The 21,204-nt window shown below is 45.2% G+C and overlaps 1 protein-coding gene across 6 annotated transcripts in view; it reads right to left on the reverse strand.

The window, feature by feature from the left end:
• The window catches only part of PHF21B (PHD finger protein 21B), a 2,393,713-nt gene that overhangs the window by 1,016,654 nt on the left and 1,355,855 nt on the right, over window positions 1-21,204 (reverse strand). The gene's annotated exons all lie outside the window — the stretch shown is intronic.

Consider the following 21,204-nt stretch of genomic DNA (forward strand, 5'->3'; position numbering starts at 1 on the left):
CACTACAATTGAGGCATTTCTTAGCTGGCTGTCTTCTACTTACCCCCAAGAAACAATAATACTAGGTGACTTTAACATGGACTGAAAAGGTGTTAGTGCTGAAAATCCTACCTCTCATATTAACCTCCATGGATTTACCCAAACTATAACCTCTACAACCAGGATTAACAAACCTAACAAAAAAGGGAGTACATTAGACTGGATTCTCATAAACAAAGTGAAACAATCTTACAAAATAGGAACCCTGCCTGATGATGTAAGTGATCATTCCTTGACCTACATTACTAGAGAAAAGAAAGACTTCCCAAACCTCCCCATCATTAGAACAGCATGCTCTACCAAACACTTTAAGGCAGAATTATTTCAAACTGACCTTAAAGCATGCAACTGGAACCCATTAAAATCCCTCCCACTTGAAGAGGCAGTACAGTATTTTAACACTGCTTTCTTATCTATCCTGGATAAGCATGCTCCCAAACATTCCATTAGAATGAAGTCTAACCTAGCCCCATGGCTTTCTAATGAAACTAGGAATCAAATTCTACTTAGGAACAAAGTCTGGGCTAAATGGAGAACCTATAGAAATAGCTCTGATCACCTATATTTTAGACAGCTTAGAAACAGCACAAAAAAAGCTATACTTACAGATAAAAAAAACTACTATTGTAAACTTCAGCAAACTCATCAAAATAATCCCCAACAGTTCTGGTCTTGCATTAATAAGCTCCTTTCCCCAGGTAACTCCCGAACACACACATCACTTGATGCAGATCCTAATACTCCCCATCTAACTGCCAATACCTTCAACTCTTTCTTCACTGACACTATACAATCTCTAACTACTCAACTTATCTCAGAAAACTCCAGCATTCCCATCGACTTACCCCACTCTTTCTCGAAATTCAAACTACAACCCATCTCTACTTCTCTCATCTATAAACTTATTCTAAAACTTAAGCCATGTACTCCATCTGCTGACCAACTTCCTTCCCAATTTCTCCAAAAAGCAGCTAAGGAAATTGCTTACCCTATATCTATCTTTATAAATAGGACAATCCAAGAAGTAACCATCCCAGATATTTGGAAAATCTCACACATTATCCCCTTACATAAAGGCGGGAACTCTAATGATTACTCTAACTATCGGCCAATTGCTCTTTTATCACCCCTAGCAAAAATTATGGAAAAATGCATTCACAAACAACTTATATGCCATCTCTCTCAACACAACCTAATATCACACTGTCAACATGGCTTTAGACCATCTCATAGTACCACTACTGCCCTTCTATCCTTCACAGATACCATCAATAGAAACCGTAACAAAAACCTTCTCTCATCTGCACTTTTCATTGACCTCTCTAAAGCTTTCAACATGGTTAACCATACCCTCTTAATCAATATTCTGGAATCTCTCTCCTTTGATTCTCTGGCCTTAAAATGGTTCACATCATACCTCAGCAATAGACAACAAGCAGTCCTCTGGGAAAATCAAGTCTCATCCTTTTTACCTGTTACCATTGGGGTCCCTCAGGGCTCTATTCTTGGACCACTTCTCTTCTCCTTATTTATTAATGATCTCTATGTAGCAATTCCACAAGCCACTTGTATTCAATATGCAGATGACTCCATACTAATATGCTCATCACCCTCTCCATCCGAACTATATTCTCTTACTCAAGATGTTTTCAACACTGTAAAAACATGGTTTTCCAAACGCTGTTGCCTTTTTAATGCTAAAAAACAAAACTCCTTCTCTTTACACCCACTACTAGGTCTTCCCCCTTAGACTTCTCTATCTCTTCAAATAATGGTACTGTTATTCTCCCTGACACTACCACTAAACTTCTAGGAATAACCACTGATAATAATCTCTCATTTGATTACCATATAAACAATACCATTAAATCAGTAAACAGAAAAATAGGCTCCTTATACAGAATAAAACCCTTTTTAACTTCAGCAGCCAGAGCCAAGATTGCTCACTCCCATCTAATCTCAACCCTCCTATATGCTTCACCTATATTTACCAACCTTAAGAAAACCAACCTTAACAAATTAGCAACCTCCTATAATAACATTGCTAGATTTACTTCTGGCAATCCCTTCAGAACCCATCACTGTTCAAATCTTAGACAACTAAATTGGCTCGAATTCCAAAACCATCTGATTATCCCCCAACTCACAATTGCCCACAAGATATTTTACCAACCCAATAATACCCCTATACTCTCAAAACTCATTGTCCCATATAATAATCTGAACTCCCTATGTTCTTCTAGCAAACTTCTTGCCAGCTTAAAGTCTAATAATGCACCTGGTGACTCTCTGTTTACCAACACAGCAGGAAAACTCTGGAACCTACTATCCACTGAACTAAGTCTAACTACATCCTTGCCACTCTTTAAACAAAAACTTAGAGACCACCTCCAAATGCACTGGCTATGCCCTTGTAGTAACCCTGACTAACCATCCTCTTCACCCCTCTTTCTTCCTCTTCTTGCCATACTTCCAAACTTCTACATGCTTTTGACTTGTAAATAAGACTGACTCTTTCTAAACTCTAATCAACTTAGTGTTTAAATAATTCTTTATCATATGATCTATTGTACATAACTCTTACTGTTCTGTTTTTGAGCTGTCTTAAGCTGTATTCTGCTCACTGTACTGTTTCTCAAGTGTTTTTATCTATTGTACATAACTCTTACTGTATTATATCTGTTCTAGCTCTCTTAAACTTTACTCTGTTTTACTGTAACATTTCTCAAGTATTTTTATCTCAAGAATGTATTAACTACCTGTTTTTATTTTGTTTTTTAATCCTTTTTCACCATGTAACAATATTTTATACTTTGTATATCTGTGTGGAGCTTTTCTCCCCGGGCCTCTACTGAAAATGGAAATATATCCAGCTAGACTAGCCCGGTCAACAAATGTAAAATAAAATAAAAATAAAATCTGCAGTAGCAGCTGGTTTGAAAGGAGGTAGACTGAGTTTCTCCAAGACAAAGTTAAGGTCGCAGGCTGGGGTTGGAGCTCTCCTGGGTGGTCTCAAATTTTTGGCCCCTCTGAGGTACTGCTTGAGCAGTGGATGAGAGAAGAGGGGAGGTTCTGTGTTATAATGAGCTGAAATGGCTGAGGCGTGGATTTTAATGGAGGAAAAAGACAGGCCCTTGTGAAGCATCTCAGTTAAGTACTGTAAAATCTGAGGTAAATTGGGTGCTGCTGTACTCATCCCTTGAGGCTGGTTCCAGGCACATAATCTTTTCCATTTTTTAGCATAAGATTTTCTAGTACTAGGCCTCCTTGCCTCTAAAATGATATCCATCACAGGTTTGCTGAGGAATGGTAAAGGAGAGATTAAGTAATTAGCCAGGCTGCAAGGTTGTGTTAGAACCTGAGGCTGCAGAATCTGGTTCTCCTGCTGAGACAGCAGGGAAGGAGTCTGAGTCAGGTGCCATGGAGATAACCGTGACACACTGCGCAGGAGGGGGTACCAGTGTTGGTGCGGCCAGTCTGGAGCAATCAAAATCATCCTTGGTTTGTCCTGTTTGATTTTTAGTAGTACTTTGGAAAGCAGAGGCAGAGGGGGGAAGGCATAGACAGTTTTTTCCAGCTAAAGGACAGAGCATCCACTTTCCAGGCTTGTTTGTGGGGAGTACTTGTGCAAAATTTGTCCAATTGGTAGTTCAGGGGAGAGGCAAACAGGTCTATATCTAGGGTCCCCCATTTGCTTGTCAGCATGTTGAGAATAGTACAGTTTTGTACCTACCATAAATGTAGATGTCCGATAGATATGCAACTGCAGTCCTGACATATGGGTTGCCCTGCCTCAGGCAGCCCTTCAGTCGGCCGGATTCCAAAGTCTGGGTCCGGCGTCGGCTGATGTCGCCTCCTCCCCGACGTCAGAGCGGCTGGAGTATAAAGGCATCAGCCGACGCCATCTTCTTCAGTGTTTCTTGCCCCAGATGCCAGGTGCCCTCCAAGGAAGGCTAAATTTGTGAATGGATAAGCAAAAAATTCCAGACATGCACAACAGTAATAAACAGATACACCATAATAGATAACCCCAGCTAAAAAGGAGAGGGGGAATGGACCCAAGGGAAAAAAGCAGAGGGGTTGGAGGGAGGGAAAACCTGACTGCAGTTGCATATCTATCGGACATCTACATTTATGGTAGGTACAAAACTGTACTATGTCCTTCAAGAATGCAACTGCAGTCCTGACATATGGGTTGAATACCATAGCCAAGCTGGGGGTGGCAGGATCTAAGCAAGGGATGGTGTAGCTAAAAGACCCTGCAGGACTGCAGATGCAAAGCCTGTTCGGGATCTGGAGTATAAAGGCAGGTTGTAGTGTCTGGTAAATGTATGCACGGAGCTCCATGTAGCAGCCTCTAGAATGTCCTTTGTAGCCACTCCTCTTAGAAAGGCTGTGGATGTGGCTATAGCTCTGGTTGAGTGTGGCCTAATATTGGCTGGCACACCCTTTCCATGGAAGGAGTAACAGAATCTGATGCAGTGTCCAATCCATTTTGAAATTGTTTGCTTGGAGACTGCCTTTCCTTGCACTCCAGCAGCATAGGCTACAAATAGTTGGTCAGACTTCCTGGTGGTCTTTGTTCTGCCCAAGTAGTAGCGTAGTTGTCTGTGTATGTCCAAAGTATGTAACAGCTTTTCCCCTTTATTTTGAGGATTGGGGAAGAAAGTAGGTAGGTGAATTGCTTGATTTAGAGACACCCTGGATATCACTTTTGGCATGAATGAAGGATTGGTCCTTAGAGAAACTCTGTCCTGATGAAAGATGAGAAAGGGAGGTACTGCCATGAAGGCCTGTATCTCCGAGACCCTTCTTGCTGAGGTAACTGCCAACAGGAAGACTGTTTCCAGGAGAGAAATTGCATTTCTGAAGATGCTGCTGGTTCAAAAGGAGGGAGAGTTAATTTTTCCAAGACGTAGTTGAGGTCCCATGCAGGAAATGGTGGTTTTCTGGGAGGTTTGATATTCTTTATCCCTCTTAGAAACTGTCTTAGCAAAGGATGCGAAAACACAGGTGGGTCACAGTTGTAATTTGCTGAGATTGCTGAAGCATGAATTTTAATGGAAGAGTATGAGAGGCCACTATAAAACACTTCTGCCAAGTATTCTAATATCTGAGGTATGCTAATTACTAATGCATCCTGGCCCTTTTTGGCATTCCAGATGATGAATCTCTTCCACTTGGCCGAATAGGTTTTTCTGGTGGAAGGTCTGCGTGCTTCCAGCAAGATTTCCTGAACCTTTTCGGAGAGGGTGACATGGGGTAAAGTCATGTAACCCTCCAAGCTGTCAGTTGTAATGTTTGCAGGTTTTGATGAACAGTCCTGTAGTTGTGTTGAGTTAGGAGCAGTGGCCATTGGGGCAAGGGCCACGGTTTGGTGCGAGTTATGCTCAGTAGCAAGGGATACCAATGCTGCCTCGGCCAGTCTGGAGCTATCAATATTCCTTTTGGCTGCTCTGCTTTGATCTTCAGTAACACCTTGGTCAGTAGTGGTAGAGGAGGGAATGCATAGATTTTTAGGGCATTCCAGCTGAAGGAGAGAGCATCCGTTCTCCAGGCTAGAGGATGGTGTGTCCTTGAGCAGAACCTGTCCAGGTGGTGATTGTGATGAGAAGCAAAGAGATCTATGTCCGGTCTTCCTCATGCAGTTATTTGTGAGAAAATGTGTGGATGCAGCATCCATTTGTGTGGATCCACGAAATCTCTGCTCAACCTGTCCGCCAGAACATTGTCCTTGCCCGGAACAAACTGGGATTGCAAATGAATGTTCAGTTTCAGGGACTTTTCCCAAAGAGCCATTGTTAGTCTGCAGAGGGGATACGAATGAGTGCCTCCTTGTTTGTTTATATACCATATGACCGTGGTGTTGTCTGTCCTTATTAGCAGATGGCCCTGTTGAAGAGATTTTCCAAAGGCTTCTATTGCATGCATCACTGCCAACATCTCTTTTTGATTTATGTGCAGAGGCATTTCCGTGGGAGTCCATTGACCTTGAATGCATCTGTCCTCCATGTGTGCCCCCCATCCATGATCTGAGGTGTCTGTTGTAATGGTTTGACTTGCTTGAACTTTGTTGAAAGGCATGCCTTGGTTTAAATGGCTTGCTTGAGCCCACCACAAAAATTCCCTTTGCAGGCATGGGATGAGTGGTATTACGTCTTCTAGGTTGTGGCTGTGTTGAGACCATAAGCTTTTTAGGTACCATTGTAGCTTTCTCATGTGTAGTCTTGCCAGAGGGATCAGAAGAATGCAAGATGCCATGAAACCCAGGGCCTGCAGGATCTTCCTTGCGGTCAGCTGGGTAAGTTTTGCTAGGCTTTTGAAGTAATCTGGTAAATGCTGTTGTTTCTCCTCTGTGAGGAAAGCCATTTGTGATTGTGTGTCCAGGTTTGCCCCTAGAAAAATAATCTTTTGGGATGGCAATAGTCTTGATTTTTGAATGTTGACTGTGTATCCCAAAGCCTGTAGCAACTGAATGACATAGTCCAAGTTTTTTACCAAGGTTTGTTTGCTATCTGCTTGTATGAGGCAGTCGTCCAGGTAAGGGTATATTTGAATCCCTTGGAGTCTGCAATGTGCAACTACTGATGCCAGGCATTTCGTGAACACTCTGGGTGCAGTAGATAAGCCAAACGGCAATGCTGAGAATTGATAATGCTCTGTTCCTGCAAGAAATCTGAGGTATCTTCTGCAGCTGTGTCTGATTGGGACATGCAGGTATGCCTCCTTGAGGTCCAGAGTAACCAGCCAAGACCCCTTGCCCAGCATGGGAAGGAGTTGCTGTAACGTCAGCATTTTGAATTTTGGCACAATGAGAAAAGTGTTTAGAACGGACAAGTCCAGTATAGGCCTCCATTGCTTTTCTTTTCTTGGAACAAGGAACAGTCTTGAATAGAATCCCTTGCCTTGTTCCTGAGGAGGAACCTTTTCTATAGCTTTTATTTGTAAGAGCTTTGAAACTTGTAAGAGAGCCTCTGCCCTTTGATTTTGTGGCAGGTTTGGCATGCCTTGTCTCGGTAAGGTGTGGAAGTGGAACCTGTAACCTCTGTCTATTATGTCCAGAATCCATTTGTCCTTGGTTAAAATCTGCCAGTTCTTTGAGGATAAGGATAATTTTCCGCCTAGAGGTGCTTCTCTTTGAGCCTTGGTAGGCGGAGTGAAAACCAAGTCATTGTGATTGTCCCTGTGGTGCTGGTGAACTCCCTGCGCCACTTCTCTGATTTGGTGGTTGCCATTGGCAGCCTCTGCAGGAGCCTCGGTATTGCCCTCTACCTAGAGCACGCCTGTTTTTTCCCCTTTGTAACTTGTCTGAGTCTGGAAAGGACCAATTCTTTGAAGGCCAATTCCTGCTGAATCTGGGGGGCTGAACCTGGAGGAAATCCTTGACAGTCTGTACTGATTTAGCCTTTTCCTCAATAGACTTCAACACATCCTGTGCATTGGCACCGAAAAGCTTCTGTTTTTCCAGAGGTGCATCCAGGAGCTTAACTTTAACATGGTCTGGCAGAGGCTGTTCTTTCAACCAAGCATGTCTACGAATAACGGCCCCTGTCATGGCTGCCCTACATGAAGCTTCCAATGCATCATAACCACACTGAAGAAAATGATTGCTAACCTGCTGAGTGTTATGAACCAGATCCTGCAATGCCTTTATATCTATAGGCTCAGGAGAGGCTAACTTTTTCTGCAAATCATCCATTAAGTAATCCTGGTACTGAAACATATGAAAAAGGCAGTTGAGTGACCTCATGGCAAGGGTGGAAGAGGTATAAACTTTTTTGCCCCATCTCTCCAGGGACCTAGCTTCCCTGTCAGCAGGCAGAGGGTTTTTGGCCGAGGAAGTAGCCACTGCCTTGGGGCCCTGTGAAATAGTTTCTAGATCCACAGAGTGGGCCTTAAAGAGATGCTTATGGGTTTCAGGGACCCTGTAATATCTGTCAGGCTTGACAGGAGCAGGAGGGAGAGAATCAGGCGAAGCACTGGAGTCTGAGTATACATCATCAAGGACATCCAGCACTGGAGGAATAGCTAAAGGTCTGTGTTGGGGTAGCTTAAGGAAGGTACGCAGCCTTTTCCTGGAGTCAGAAAATTCCTGACCCTGCCACTGAAAATGTTCTCTCATGGAGTGGAGAACTTCACCAAAAGAAATATCCTCTGGAGGGGAGGCAGAGGGAATTGAGTCCTCAGCATCCGAGTCATCATAGGCCTGGAAGGATTCTTCCTGGGTGTCTGAGTGCTCTGAATCCCCAGAGGCTTCATCTGAAGAGAGGGTGTCTGTCTGCTCAGTTCTAGGCCTTTTATCTGCAGGCGGCTGAGAACCTCTGTCTGGGTGCGGCTGAGAACCCCTGATAAGAGAGATTAGATCTGCAGCAAGAGTCATGATCTGTCTATCAGAAGAGGGGCCCTGAGCAGTAGGTTTAGGATGGGCCTTGGCCTGGCTAGCAGCCTTAGCACGTGCAAAGGCCTTGATGGACATGGATACCGGAGGCCTAGCTGCCCCACGTGCAGGGGTAACCTTGTCCACAGGAATGGTGTCGGGTAAATCTAGAGCTTCGGTTTCAGGTGGGAAATCAACAACCGGCACCGTTGTAGTCTCCAGGACCGAAGAACGCGTTAAAGCGATGTCGTCAGCCTGGGGCGGTTGAATTACCGCTTCCGAAGGGACTGATGCACTCGCGGAGGGCTTAGGCGTGGTATCGGTGGACGACGCGGGCCGAGGATGTCGGTCCCGGTCCTTGCGTTTTTTGGTAGCTTGTGTTGTCGGTTGTTCCGACGGCATGATATATGCGAAAGATTCGCCAAAAAAGTCTTCGGCAAATTCTGCCCGGCGCCTGAGTGTGCGCTTATTAAAGCAAGCACAGGCAGCACAGGCCGAGACGTCGTGGTCTGGGCCCAGGCAAGGGAGGCAGTAAGAATGGAAGTCCTTATGAGGTATTTGTTTACCACAAGACAAACAATTATTAACTTTTTCAATTTTTTCTGACATCGGCTGAGGCAAGAAAAAATGTTCCCCAACGGGGTACTTAGCTTTTAGATGACTTTGGTAACTGAAACACAGGAGCTGACCGACCGGCACTTGCGAACTGCTTCTGCTTCGGGCACCGCGCGGCAAGAAAGACTGAAGAAGATGGCGTCGGCGGATGCCTTTATACTCCAGCCGCTCTGATGTCGGGGAGGAGGCGACATCAGCCGATGCCGGACCCAGACTTTGGAATCCGGCTGACCGAAGGGCTGCCTGAGGCAGGACAACCCATATGTCAGGACTGCAGTTGCATTCTTGAAGGACATCATTGGTTCCAGTTTCCACTCGTGTGGGTCCATAAGGTTTCTGCTTAGTCCATCTGCCAGTGTACTTAATTTTCCTGGCAGGAACTGAGCTTGTAGGTGCACTTGGTAGCTCAAGGCTGTGTTCCACAATGCCATTGCTAGTCTGCAGAGGGGGTAAGAATGTGTACCCCCCTGCTTGTTTATGTACCACATAACAGTGGTGTTGTCCGTCTTTACCATTAGTTGTCCTGGAAGAATGTGGTCATTGAAGGCTGTCAGAGCATTCTGTACAGCTAACATTTCTTTTTGATTGCTATGCAGGTGCATTTGACTTGGGTTCAATTTCCCTGAATGCACTTCCCTGCCAAATGAGCCCCCCATGCATAGTCTGATGCGTCTGTTGTTAGGGTTTGGGTGGCTCTGCCCCCCAAAGGAACTCTAGGCTTAGACAAGACATGATAGGAATCATTGTTTCTAGGTCTTGAGAATGTTGACACCACAGGCTTTTTTTAGATATCACTGTAGTTTCCTCATATGCAGTCTTGCATATGGAATTAGAAGAATGCAGGAGGCCATGAACACCAAAGCTTGCAGTATTTGTCTTGCAGATAGCAGGGTTTTTGTGGCCACTTGTTTGAAGTAGGTTGTCAAATGAATTTGTTTCTCTGGCGTGAGGTAAGCCATCTGGGAAGTTGTATTCAAGTTGCTCCCAGGAATATAATTTGTTGACAGGGTACCAGGTGTGATTTCTTTTCGTTTATGGTGTACCCCAGACAAGTTAGAACCCTTTGTACAAAGGCCAGATGATTCAAAAGTATGTCCTGCCTTTCTGCCTGAATTAGACAATCGTCCAGGTATGGGTATATTTGAATATTTCTTTGCCTGCAAAATGCAATAATTGGAGCAAGGCACTTTGTGAATACCCTGGGCGCAGTAGATAAGCCAAAGGGCAGTGCAGAGAACTGATCGTGTGTGTAGCCTGCTTTGAAGCGTAGGTATCTTCTGCAAGATTCCCTGATTAGGATGTGCTATGCTTCTTTTAAATCTAGTGCTGCCAACCAGGCATCTTTGCCTAGTACAGGAAGTAATTAGTGAAGAGTCAGCATCTTGAATTTTGGAATCTCCAAAAAGGTGTTTAGAGTAGACAGTTCCAGGATAGGATGCCATGAATTGTCTTTTCTGGGTACCAGGAAAAGTCTCGAGTAGAAACTTTGTCCCTTTTCCTCTTCTGGTACCAGTTGAATAGCCCCCATGCTTAGGAGAGAAAGTACTTGTTTTTGGGCCTCTGCCCACTGATTTGGGGGTAGGTCCGGCCACCTGCTTGGTGTTGGCAATGTGTGGAAGTGAAATCTCTATCCCTGGGACACTATATTTAAAACCCATTTGTCCTGGGTAATGAGTTCCCAATTCTTTGCATGAAGGGCAATCTTTCCCCCCAAAGGGGCAGTCAGTTGATAAGTGCTTGGAAATTTTAAAAGGAAGTCATTGAGACAGTTTACCATGGGGGGGGGGTCTTATTCCCAGATTTGGAAGTGGAGGCCCCCACTGCTTAGTTCTGTGTGTCCACTGGGACTGAAACCTGGGGTTTTTGCTGTGCCTGGGTTTGGTTTGAGAAGACCTGTAAGGGGCTGGAAAGGACCAATTCTTAGAGGGCCAGTGCCTACTAAATCTAGGAGGCTGAACTTGTAAAAAAACTAACAGTTTGCATAGATTTAGCTTTATCTTCCATCTTTTTATGAACTTCCTCAGCCTTGTTGCCAAAAGGGCGGTCCTGATTTAAAGGACCATCCAACAGTTTAGCTTTAACATGATCAGGCAAAGATTGCTCCTTGCGCCAAGCATGCCTTCTGAGCACAGACCCAGTAACAGCAGCCCTGCAAGAGGCCTCTAATGAATCAAAACTAGATTGCAAAGTATGTTTTCCAACTTGTTCAGCAGAATGCATTAAATCCTGTAATGCTTTATTTTTCACACAGTCAGGAATTATCATCATTTTCTGTTTAAGCAGTCCAATGCTGATAATTTAACATATGAAACTGGCAGTTTAAAGTCCTAATGGCCAAGGTTGTAGAAGTGTAAACCTTCTTATCCTATCTATTCAGCACCCTGGAGTCTCTATCAGAAGGGGTAGGATTTTTAGGAGTAGAAGCCTTAATGGCCTTGGGCCTCTGTGAAATAGTCTCTGAATCTGCAATAGGATTTTTAAAAAGGAACTTGTGGGACTCAGGGACCCTGTAGTATCTGTCAGGTTTTCTGGGGGCAGGAGGCAGGGAATCAGGGGCCAAACTAGATTCTGAAAAGCATCATCAACAATGTCTACTACAGGAGGAATACCTAAAGGCCTATGCTGAGGTAGGAGAAGGAAATCCCTAAGCCTCTTTTTTGAATCAGAAAATCCTGGCTTTCCCAGTGGAAATGCTCCCTTAGAGTATGTAAGGTTTCCCCAAAAGAAAAATCCTCAGGAGGGGAAGCAGAGGAAATGAAGTCCTCTGTATCAGAATCTTCATAAGTAGATAAGGGCAAATCCAGATCATCAGAAGAATCAGAAAAAAACAGAATCCTGATCAGAAGATTCATAATCAACTTCAGTCCTAGGCCTCTTAGAAGAGGGGGGGTTTGGCTACCCCTGATTAGAGTTATTAGATCTTCAGCTATTCTTATCATTTGTTTTTTAGTCATAGAGGCCAGAGTATGTTGGCCTGGGCATCGTTTTTTTAGGCAAGGATCGAGATTTAGGCCTAAGTAAAGAAGGAGGCGTCAGTTTAATATGCAAGTCCATAGGCCTGAATACACCCTCAGAAGCTGGTGCATGCACAGCGGCTCCAGACCCATCCAAGGTAGAGACATCCACAGGTTCCATAGTTGAAGCATCTCGCAGCATACCGAACTCTGAATGGGTCTCAGTAGAGGCCTGTGAATCAGAAGTAGCGGGTATCAGGGGCTGCGAAAGCGCCTCACTGAGTACCGGCGAACTGGCAACTGGCATAGGAGAAGCGTTGTTGGCAGTTTTGGACCTTGGCAGCCTGTCTCTTGTCTTTATATTTGCCTTTTTTCAGAATCCCGGTAGTCGGATGGCTAACCGATGACATTCCTGGATAACTAAACCGAGAACTGAAATATTTAGAGGCAAAAATATACAGACGATGGATAGTGAGCTGATTAAATAAAGCACAAAACCAACAGCAAGGTACATAGTGGTCAGGGCCTAGGCAAGGAATACAGTACGAATGAAAATCTTTATGAGATATTTGCTTTCCACAAGTAATGCAATTATTAACTTTTACTGACATCGGTAAGAAGCAAGAAAAAGTTTCCCCAAAGGGGTACTTAGCTTTAGTTGAAGACTTCGGTTCTGAAACTCAAAAAGAAAAATTTCAGGAGTCGGCCACTTGCGAACTGCTTCTGCTTCGGGCACTGCACAGCAAGAAAGATGGATGTAATGGCATCAGCTGCATGTTTTACACCCCTGACGACATGACGTCATGGAAGAAAGGACAGCAAATGACTCAGGACCCAAGACTTTGTTAATCAGGCCAACTGAGGGCTACCTGCAAACAGATAACCAGAATGTAATGACTGCAACAGTGAAACACGAAGAAAGTACAGTTTTGTACCTACCATAAATGTAGATGTCCGATAGGTATGCATCTGCAGTCATAACATATGGGTTGTCCTGCCTCAGGCAGCCCTTCGGTCGGCCGGATTCCAAAGTCTGGGTCTGGCCTCGGCTGATGTCGCACTTTCCCCGACGTCATAGCTTCTGGGGTATAAAGGCATCAGCCGACGCCATTTTCTTCAGTGTTTCTTGCCCCAGATGCCAGGTGCCCTCTAGGAAGGCTAAATTTGGATAAATGTAGAATGTTCCAAACAGTAGCAAACAAAATATATATATATATATATATATATATATATATATATATATATATATATATACAAACAAACAAATACACCATAATAGATTCCCCCAGCTAGCTGAAAGAGTGGTAAGCACCCTAGGAATACCACAGAGGGGAAGGAGGGTGGGTAATCCTGACTGCAGATGCATACCTATCGGACATCTACATTTATGGTAGGTACAAAACTGTACTATGTCCTTCAAGGATGCATCTGCAGTCATAACATATGGGTAGAATACCATAGCCAAACTGGGGAGGAGGTACTAAGATAAGGATGGTGTAGTTAAGATCCCCTGTAAAACTGCAGTTGCAAAGCCTGCTCGGGATCTGGAGTATAAAGTTAGATTATAATGCTTGGCAAATGTATGCACGGAGCTCCAAGTAGCAGCTTCTAAAATGTCCTTGGTAGCCACCCCTCGTAGGAAAGCTGTAGTGGTGGCTGTGGCCCTTGTGGAATGAGGCCTGATATTTTCAGGAGCTGTCTTTCCATGAAAAGAGTAGCAAAAGCGAATGCAATTTCCTATCCATTTTGAAATTGTTTGCTTGGAAATTGCTTTTCCTTGCACCCCAGTTGCATAGGCTACAAAAAGTTGGTCAGTTTTTCTGCTGGTTTTAGTTCTGTCCAGATAGTAGCGTAGTTGTCTGTGTATATCCAAGGTGTGCAAGAGTTTTTCTCCTTTGTTCTGTGGATTAGGGAAGAATGTAGGCAAATGAATAGCTTGGTTCAAGGATACCCTGGATACCACCTTTGGCATGAAAGTAGGATTGGTTCTCAGAGACACTCTATCCTGGTGAAAAATAAGGAAAGGCTGCACTGCCATTAATGCCTGTAACTCAGATACTCTTCTTGCTGAAGTGATTGCCAGAAGGAAAGCAGTTTTCCAAGATAAAAACTGTAAGTCTGCTGATGCTGCTGGTTCAAAAGGAGGTAGTGTCAATTTTTCCAGCACAAAATTGAGATCCCATGCAGGTAGAGGGGGTCTCCTTGGAGGTTTAACATTTTTGATCCCTCTCAAAAATTGTCTGAGTAGAGGGTGAGAGAAGAGAGGAGGATCCATATTGTATTCTGCTGAAATTGCTGAAGCATGAATCTTAATGGAAGAGTAAGACAGGCCATTGTGGAACAATTCTGCTAAGTATTCTAGGATGTGTGCTAGGTTTGCCACTGTGACATCTGTGCCCTTTGATGTGCTCCAAATGAGGAATCTCTTCCATTTAGCTGAGTATGTCTTCCTTGTGGAGGGTCTGCGAGCCTCCAGGATAATGTCCTTGACCCTCTGAGATAAGACAGTTTGGTTTGGTTTTAAGCAATTTTCCAGGCAGTTAGTTGCAGTGTTTTCAAGTTTGGATGCAGGGTCTTGAAATTGTTCTGCGTTAGAAGAAGAGGCCATATGGGTAGAGGCCATGAGTTCGCCTGAGACATGCTTCTCAGTAGCGGATACCAGTGTCGTCTTGGCCAGTCTGGAGCTATTAGTATCACCTTTGGCTGTTCCTCCCTGATCTTCAGTAGAACCTTGTACATCAATGGGAGAGGTGGGAATGCATACACTATTAGGGCATTCCAGCTGAAAGAGAGGGAGTTCACCCTCCAGGCTTGTGGGTGGTATGTCCTTGAGCAGAATTTCTTCAGTTGGTGGTTGAGAGGGGAGGCGAACAGATCTATCTCTGGCAATCCCCATTTCTTTGTTATGAGTTTGAAGATGTCTGGATGCAGCATCCATTCGTGAGCATCCATTCGTGAGCATCCGTGGTAGTCCTGCTTAAGCTGTCTGCTAGTGAATTCTCTTTTCCTGGTACAAATATGGCCTGCAGCTGGATATTGAGATTCAGGCCTAGGTTCCACAGATCCATTGCCATCCGGCATAGAGGGTAGGAATGCGTGCCTCCCTGTTTGTTTATGTACCACATGACCGTGGTGTTGTCTGTCCTCATCAGCAGATGTGCTTGCTGGAGGAATGGTTTGAATGCCTCGATTGCATGCTTCACTGCCAGCATCTCCTTTTGGTTTATGTGCAAGTTTAGCTGTCCTTGAAGCCATAGACCTTGGATACATTTGTCCTCCATGTGTGCTCCCCATCCTAGGTCTGAGGCGTCCGTGGTGATGGTCTGCCTTGGTTTTGGTTTGTTGAAAGGCAACCCTCTGTTGGACTGGCAGGCCTGAGCCCACCACAGGAATTCCTTTTGAAGGCATGGAATGATTGGTATTCATGGTTTCTAGACAGTGTCTGTGTTGAGACCATACATTCCTTAGGTACCATTGTAATTTCCTCATATGCAGCCTGGCATGTGGGATCAGGATTATGCAGGATGCCATGAAACCCAGGGCCTGCAGGACTTTCCTTGCAGTAAGCTGAGTTTGTCTTGTCAAAGTCATGAAGTAATCTGGAAGTTGTTTTTGTTTTTCTTCTGTGAGAAAAGCCATCTGAGTTATTGTGTCCAGATCTGCACCCAAAAAGGTTATCCTTTGGGATGGCACTAGTCTTGACTTTTGGATGTTGACTGTGTATCCCAAGGCTTGTAGCAGGTGTATGACATAGGCCAAATCCTTTATCAATTTTGTCTTGTTGTCCGCTTGTATTAGGCAGTCGTCCAGGTATGGGTAGATTTGAATTCCCTGAAGTCTGCAATGTGCAATTACTGATGCCAGGCATTTCGTGAATACTCTGGGCGCAGTAGATAAGCCAAAGGGTAATGCTGAGAATTGATAATGCTCTGATCCTGCAAGAAATCTGAGGTGTCTTCTGCAATCTGGTCGGATAGGGACGTGCAGGTATGCCTCCTTGAGATCTAGAGTCACCAGCCAAGACTCCTTGCCCAACATGGGAAGAAGTTGCTGTAGGGTCAGCATTTTGAATTTTGGCACAATGAGGTATGTGTTTAGTGCAGACAAGTCGAGAATAGGCCTCCATTAGTTTTCTTTTCTTGGTACAAGGAATAGTCTGGAGTAAAATCCTTGGCCTTGTTCCATAGATGGTACCCTTTCTATCACTTTCATCTGAAGTAAATTTTTGATTTGTCTTAAAGCCTCTGGCTTCTGGTTTGGTGGTAGGTTTGGCATTCCGCTCCTTTTTGGTAAAGTGTGGAAGTGAAACCTGTATCCTTTGTCTATTGTTTGCAATGTCCATGTGTCCTTTGTAATGCAATGCCAGTTTTTTGAGAATAAAGCCAGCTTTCTGCCCAAGGGAGCTTCCAGTTGTTCCCTGGTAGGCGGAATTAGAGTCAAGTCATTGTGTCTGTCCTGTGGTAGTGGTTGTAGTTGCAGCTGTGGCACTACTCCTCTGGTTGGCAGGCTGCCACTGACGGCCCCTATAGGCACCCTTTGATTGACCTCTGCCTCGAGGGCGTCTATTCCTGCTCCTCTGTGCTCTGGAGGTGTCTGGAAAGGACCAATTCTTGGAAGGCCAGTTTCTGCTGAACCTCGGAGGTTGGACCTGTAGAAATTCCTTTACTGTTTGCACAGATTTTGCTTTTTCTTCCACTTTCTTTAGAATCTCCTGTGCAGGGGAGCCAAATAAACTTTGTTTCTCCATTGGAGCATCTAGGAGCTTAGCCTTGACATGGTCTGGCAGGGATTGCTCTTTTAGCCAGGCATGCCTGCGAATTACTGCCCCAGTCATAGCTGATCTAAATGAAGCCTCCAGTGCATCATAGCCACATTTTAAGAAATGATTACTGACCTGCTGAGAGTTGTGTACCAAATCCTGAAGGGATTTACGGTCTAAAGGTTCAGGAGAAGAAAGCTTCTTATTCAGCTGATCTAACAAATATTCTTGGTACTGTATCATATGGAATTGACAGTTTAATGCCCTGGCAGAAAGAGTAGCAGATGTATAAACCTTTTTACCCCATCTTTCTAATGCTCTAGACTCTCTTTCAGAGGGTAGGGGGTTTTTGGCAGTGGCAGCTGCAACACCTTTTGGGCCCTGTGAAATAGTTTCTGGGTCTGCAGCATGGGCTTTATACAGGTGGAAATGAGAATCCGGGACCCTGTAATATCTGTCAGGTTTGGCAGGGGCCGGAGGAAGAGAATCAGGTGCAGAACTAACATCATTATACACATCATCAATTACAGTTAGCACTGGTGGTATGGCTAAGGGCCTGTGCTGGGGCAAGTGTAAAAAAGTCCTTAGTCTTTTTCTAGAATCAGAAAAATCCCGACCCTGCCATTGAAAGTGTTCCCTCATAGAGTGCAAGGTCTCCCCAAAGGAAAATTCTTCAGGAGGGGAGGCCGAAGGAATAGAATCTTCAACATCTGAATCCTCATAAGGAGAATAGGCCCCTTCCTGATGGTCTGACAAATCAGATCCATCCGTAGAGTAATCAGAGGGGAGAGGTTCAGAGGGTTCAGTCCTAGGCCTTTTGTCTGTTGGAGGTTGGGAGGCCCTGTCTGGGTGAGGTTGGGAACTCCTAATCAAGGATATAAGGTCCTCAGCAAGACTGAGAATCTGAGAACTTGAGGAAGGCCTCTGAGAAGTAGATTTGGCAGGCAAAGCTTTTGAAAGTTTGGCAGCTTTAGCCCTGGAGAAGGCCTTAATAGACATAGAAGCTGGGGGCCTAGCTGCCCCACGTGCAGGAGTAGAAATGTCCAATGGAATGGTGTCGGACAAATCTTGAGCGCTAGCTTCGGTAGGGATTTCTGAAGCCGACTCAGCCGGGGCCTCTCTGGCCTCGGTTGTCGGAGGTAGGGTTTCTGTCGTAGTAAGAACAGAGGGCTCGGTTTCAGCCGAAACCGAGACACTCGCGGTAGGCCTAGCCGTGGTTTCAGCCGAAACCGCGGGCTGTGAGTGTCGGTCCTTTTCCCTGCGTTTTTTGGCCAAATGTGTAGTCAGAGTCTCCGACGGCATTTTATATGCAAAAGCGGATCCGAAAAATTCTTCTGCAAACTCCGACCGAAGTCTAAGAGTCCGTCGGTTGAAGGAGGCACAGGCTAAACAAGCTGATACGTCGTGGTCTGGGCCTAAGCAAGGAAGGCAGTAAGAATGGAAATCCTTATGAGGTATTTGTTTCCCACAAGTTAAACAATTATTTACTTTGTCTGACATCGGCTGAGGCAAGAAAGAGTCCCCAATGGGGTACTTAGCTTTTTTTGGTCTTCGGTAGCTGAAATCTCTGGATCTGACCGACCGGCACTTGCGAACAGCTTCTGCTTCGGGCACCGCGCGGCAAGAAAGACGGAGGAAAATGGCGTCGGCTGATGCCTTTATACCCCAGAAGCTATGACGTCGGGGAAAGTGCGACATCAGCCGAGGCCAGACCCAGACTTTGGAATCCGGCCGACCGAAGGGCTGCCTGAGGCAGGACAACCCATATGTTATGACTGCAGATGCATCCTTGAAGGACATCATCAGGTTCCATGGTCTCTGAAGCACTCCACACCTTTCGACTCACTACAGACAGGTGGAGACACCCAACAGCTAGAGGGTCGGGAACCAAATGCGTCCAGGTATACGGAGTTATCCTCAGAAGGGGTTAGGGACTTCCAGCCACTCTGAGGATTTCCAAGATGTCTGAAAAAGAGACATCCTCAGAAGGGGACCGTGGGGACCCTTCCAACTCATCCAAGTCCGTATCCGAAGTGATAGACTTAGGGGAGTCTGGATGCTTCCTCTTGCATTTCTTCTTCCGAGGGACCTCCTCCAAATGTTCTGGGGAGGTTCTGGATGAAGTGGGGTCACCCAGTGGGGCATCCTGGAGCACAGGTTCCCTACGCTTGGCAGGAGAAAGGACAAAGGCTGGAACAGGCACCAAGGGAGAAGGAGCCAATGGAGCAGAGAGTGGAGCAGTCTCAAGAGACAGCACACTCCTCATCACATCGAAGGTGCCATGGTCCCGAGTCGAAGGAGCCTCCAGCTCCAAAGAGCCCAAAGATCTTCTTCGAACCAGGAGCGAAGGCTCCAAGGCCAATGTAGGACTCGAGCTCACCTGCGTCGAAGCTCCGAGAAGGAGAGCAGGGTCAGACAAGGGTCCTATGCCACTTCCCCCCTCAGAGCCGGCGAGAGAGCTTCAGTGCCCAGACCCTTCAATGGACTGAGACGTCGAGGAGATTGGAGCGGTAGTCAGAACCGATTAGGGAGAAAAGAAAACAGAGCCAACAGTTCCACCACCATGGCCTCCATGCACTCCAGCTCAGAGCCCAAGAGAGTCAGAGAAGGAATCGATGGAGAAGCTGGGAGGGCCGAAGGAGCCAAATCCTTATGGGCTGGACTCAAGAGTAATTTAGCAAGTGCCTGTGACTTGAGGAGCCTGTTGACCACTCTCTCCCAGTCATGATGCGAAAGTCTGGAAGACCGAGAGGAGTGTGAAGAGGACCGGTGTCTGCCCATTACAGGTTGCGGCAGCGGAGATTGTGGAGCGGAGCATACCAGCTCCAAAGAGGGAGACCTTGATATCTTATGGATCCAGATCGGCTCCGAGGACACATATGGAGCCACCGGAGACTTAGCTTTGTCAGAGCCAATGCTAGGGGCTGACACAGCCGAAGGCTTCTCAGTAAATTTTGTCTGTTACAAGCTCGGAACTGATGGCTTGGAGTGTTTTTTGGACACTTTGGCTGGCTGAGGACCCCAAGACGAGGCATCTTGAGGGCTCTTCAGGAGGCCATGTAAAATAAGCTTATTTTTTCTTTCCTGCAGGACTCTGGAACTCAAAGCTTGACAGATCGAGCAAGAGTCCTGCAGATGAACATCCCCTAAACAATAAATGCAACTCATGTGCCCATCCGTAAGGGTAATTTTCTGGCAACACGAATCTAATTTTTTAAACACAGAGGGTTTAGACTCTTTAGACATAACAAGCACTATTCAGGGAAAAAAGATTTCCATAGACAGAAACTATCACTCACAGCCTACAACAAGCAGAAGTAAACAGGCTGATACCACAAAGGAAAAACTTTTAAAGCTATCTTTTTTTTTTTTTTTTTTTTTTTTTTTAAAGGAAGGAAGGAAGGAAAGGGGGAGAGCCTCTAATTTAAACAGCAACTCCCCCGATGGGACAGCCTCTAACTAAAACGGCAATCCCGGAGAAAGGGTGAAGAAAGGGAAAAAACCCTCTAACTTAAACGGGCTCTAAGGGGAAAGCGGGCCTGAAAGAAAAAATGACGGCCAAAAACACCACAAAGAGCAGAGAAAGGGGTCATTAGACTAACGAAGAAAGATGCATGCTCTCATGAGTCAATATAACCAGTAAATTACCAAAAAATTTGCAAGGAACAAGAAAAACAAAGTACTTAGCCTGAGCCAGTATGGAGCAAGCTTGATGCTGCAAGTGGCAAATGAGAACTGGGTAACTGCTGCTAGGCATGTTGGGATAAGGGGTAGCCTCAAACCAATAAAAGCTCTCGAGCTATTGTATATCTGCCGAGTCGGAGCCAAGGATCGGCCCCGAACCCAACCACCAAGAACGAAGGCAAGATGGGCAACATAACATCACTTGACTGGAAATACGTGTCTAGTCACAATGGCGGCAAACGAGATCTGAGGAAGGTTTAGAGCATTGTGGGTAGAGGGAGGAGCTTGAGACTGGGATTCAAGTCTGAAAAATGTACCTACGTCAGATCAGTGAGGAAGAATGAAAAGGACAACATCAGACTGAACATTTCCTTGCACATGTCAATGCACACTGATCCACTCTAAGTAATGGCATGGGTCTGTCCAGATCAAGCTGCTCATTATGGATATGAACTAGTGACTTAGAATGAAGTTAACACATTTTACACACTCCTGGACTTTGATCAGCAGTTAATGATCTGTCACTTACTTACTGTGTACACCCTAAAATGTCACTGCTGTCATTGCTGAGTTTACACTGCATTTTCAAGATGTGGTGATTTGAGACAGTATAAAGTACGGTCAGCTCACAAGTTATCAAATTCATGACATTTACATAAACATGTGCAGGCAAGTGAATAAACTCTAGAATAAAATGCATCATCACAGGCCTTTGATACTTAAGCAGGCCACCCTGTGGTCCTGCTGTACACCTATGCAGCTGCATAGGCCTAGTT

Source organism: Protopterus annectens, chromosome 11.part0 (assembly GCF_019279795.1).
Source record: "Protopterus annectens isolate FY-2018-M chromosome 11.part0, PAN1.0, whole genome shotgun sequence".
In the NCBI taxonomy this organism is placed as follows: Eukaryota; Metazoa; Chordata; order Ceratodontiformes; family Protopteridae; genus Protopterus; species Protopterus annectens.